A 3571-nucleotide genomic window follows, 5' to 3' on the forward strand; every position below is an offset into this window, starting at 1 on the left:
AGTTCCCTCTGTTAAAGCTGGTCTGGCTCTGCTGACCTCAGCAATAGCAGGGTTTTCCTTTTAGGTTGGATTTGAGTTGGGCAACATCATTCTGCTAAGCTGCTGGTTTTCAAGTTGTAGTCCCTAGCCTCCTTCCTGCCTTTGGACCACAAAAGGTTCCATGACATGATGACTAAGAACATCTTACTATTTCAGATGTGTAAAAATCTATGAAATTTCTAAGGATGTCCACTGCTTCACTGGGAGGGGAAAAAAACAAAGAAAGGAGGGTGGTGGTGGAAAGACAGACACCTATAAAATGCAGGAGGCTGAGAAAAAACTGCAGAAACCACCCCCAGTCTATTGTTTTCAGCAGTCCTGTCTGGCCTGGGTATGTGCTGCCAGCCACGGGCGTCCTGTTCGAGTTAATGCTCCTACCAGTGGAGCCTCCCTAGTGTTTTCTGTAGCGGGAATTTTTTTGTGGTGGAAAGAAAAGAGTAAGGAAATCGCATAGAATAAAATGATAACTGCCACTGGGGAGCAATGAACTGATTTTGATTGTGGGTGTCTTTCCAATTTCTTGCTTAAATAATTTTTTGTCTGGAAGCAGAACAGAACTGATTACTCTCCTGATTACTCACTGGCACTTTCGTTTATTTTGAAGGTGCAGTTCTTAATAATTAGGCGTGCTTGGTGGGGGAGTTGTTCTTCAAAGCCTTAATTTCCAGACCAGAAGGCTCGTCAGACAACTACTAAACTTCCTTTCCTTTAAATGTCAGATGACCTAAGGGATGCTATGCCAGTAAAGGTTGTATTGGCACCTGCAATTTTGAGACGGTGACTAAGTGAAGAGAACAAAGCCGGATTTTCACAAGACCCATTAAATTAGGCAGTAGCTGGATCCCAGCTCCCTTAGACTGCTGCTTGTGATTCCCACCAAGGGAAAACCCTGCTCCAGGAAAACAGTCAAAACTCCATATTTTCCATATTGGCTTTCTCCCTTCATCTCTACTCAATTCTTTCCGCATGATATCTAAATTGTTCAAATGGAGTGATCCTGTTTTGGTTGCTATCAAAAGGTCTTCAGTTCATACATCAGCCCATTTACGACCTCCTCCTGTATTCCCTGGTCATTTTTTGGAAAAGTTTTTTCCAGGATTGCACTTGTTCTTTTTTCTGTGGTTCTGAACTGGACACAGTAATATTTGTCCTAAATCCTGGTGACTGACCATCTTTCTCTGTATAAACTTGGCTTGCTTCAAGCAAAACCCCCACACTTCAGTGATTCCAAGAAAAAAGGAACATAACCACAAGGTTTCCTCAAAGATTTTGCATACAGCTGATTCACTTAACCTCAAAGATAATAAATTACGGAAAAATTTGGACTGCTTCCACGTATTCACCATGTTCTGTAAAAAAGCTGAATTTTTTTTTTTTTTTTTTCCCCCTGACAGAGACTGGAGGAGACTATGTTCAGTCAGCTCAAGTGTGCTGTTGAGCATGTTTGTGGAATGCATGATACCACTGTTCTGGGACTTGATTATTCTGTCTGACTTGTTTCTAATGCCTTAGACTTTCATGCTATTACAGGAAAGCAGAATATATTATAAGGCAGAAAATTTCATTTTTAAAGAATAAATACTCCTCTCCAGGAAGAAAAAGAAAAAAAAAATCTAGAAGTGTCTTGTCGGGCAACAGACAAGAGCAATGATGTCTTTAGTAAAGCTTTATTAAAGGACTTCAGAGAAGTCATTGTAATAATTTAATGACATAGGTTGCTTCGGGGCAAAACTAGATTCTTGATGAGGGAAGATGACCTCCTCTTCTATCGCTTTATCATTTCCACCACAGAAGGTCTCTTCTCTTCTTGTGGCACTTAGTGGTGTCAAACACATGCTGTCTGTGCCAGATCATATAAAAGCTGCATAATAATTTTCTCCATCTTAGATAAGCTTGTCATGTTGATGTAAACACTTGTTTACTCAAGTAAACACTTGAGCTTATGAACAGTGGTTTCAGTGTTTATGGTATTCATTCCTAAGTCCCTGATTTTCACTGCGCAACTCTCCTTTTTGTACTACTTTGTCATCTCTTAGTAGACAACAGGTCATAGATTGGCTTTACCTTGGTATTTCTCCATTGTTGCGATACTTATAATGCTGAATTTTTCTTTTGTTTTTAAAGTAACCTAGTCTGGTATGTATTCTCTGAAAAGTGGCCCTATGCGTCAAAGCGGCATCCTGTGTTAAGTTCATAAAATTTGTAAATATCCAACTCAGGAGTCATGCTTAATATGCTTTTCGTGGCCGCCTCTTGTGTTAGAAAGTCATCATCTTTCCTGCAGGTTTTCTGCAGAAATATTCTGACCCAGGTGCACGTTTTTCAGGGTACTTCTGCGTGCATTAAGGCTCCTGTAGTGTGGCGCCTGTTTTGCAAGCAGAATGGAAGCAAGCCCAATTCTATGATACGATGAGTAGTGAGAACACGTGCGGGACTTTGCAGGGTTAAGGAACTGGCCGGCCTACCCCAGAGCCTGCCCCCTCCACTCCATCGCAGCTGGATTTGTTGAGTTATTTTAGTATGTTTTACTTAGGGCATGGTATGAATCATCCAGCAAAAGGTTTTGCTTTTATTACTGAAAACAAATACTCATTTTTAAACTTGAACCCAAAAGAATTCAGACTATTGAATTGATGTGGCATGCTGTGGATGCTGAGATCAGCACTGGTTCCTATGCCTGAGGAGCAGAAGTAGCAGATAGGAGATCTGGCAGGGGAAGGGAACTAGCTCAGCCCAGCAGTGTAAGGGAGTGGGCAATGTCTGCAGCTTTCTTTCCTCTGCTCTTCATTTGTAAGCTATTGTGACTAGGTTTCAAATCAGTACTCTTAATTTCTGTGATCATTTGTGTCTGTCTGGCAATTAGTTTCTATCACTGTTAGTTGCTTCTGGGTTTGAGCAAGTAACTGCCATGAAAAAGACCTTTATAAAATGGGCCAAAATTGTACTGTTGTCTTTTAAGTGCATACAGTGGTAACTAGACTGTGCTGTAAAAAAAAAAAACAAACCCCAAACAAAACAACAAAACCAAAAACACAACAACAAAAACAAAAAAAAAAACCCAGAAAACATTTTGAGAGCAGAAATCAAACCTACAGGATGCATGTTCAAAGCCAGGGATATTTTGATGTAATTTTAATCATTAAAAAATTACAAAGGAAGGAAAATGCAGCATGCATACTAAGAACATAGATTACTGACACAGAAAGGTGAAATCGGTTGTTACTGGCTCCTTAATTTTAAAGAATATATCAAAAAGCTTTCTGTAATGTAGCTCAGACGCTCTTGATGCTTGAGGGGTCTGGAGAACAAGTCTTATGAGGAGCGGCTGAGGGAACTGGGGTTGTTTAGCCTGGAGAAAAGGAGGCTGAGGGGAGACCTCATCGCTCTCTACAACTACCTGAAAGGAGGTTGTAGCGAGGTGGGTGTCGGTCTCTTCTCCCAAGTAACTAGCAATAGGACGAGAGGAAATGGCCTCAAGTTGCGCCAGGGGAGGTTTAGATTGGATGTAAGGAAAAATTTCTTTACTGAAAGA

Source organism: Aptenodytes forsteri, unplaced genomic scaffold, assembly GCF_000699145.1.
Source record: "Aptenodytes forsteri isolate BGI_AS27 unplaced genomic scaffold, ASM69914v1 Scaffold82, whole genome shotgun sequence".
Taxonomy (NCBI): domain Eukaryota; kingdom Metazoa; phylum Chordata; class Aves; order Sphenisciformes; family Spheniscidae; genus Aptenodytes; species Aptenodytes forsteri.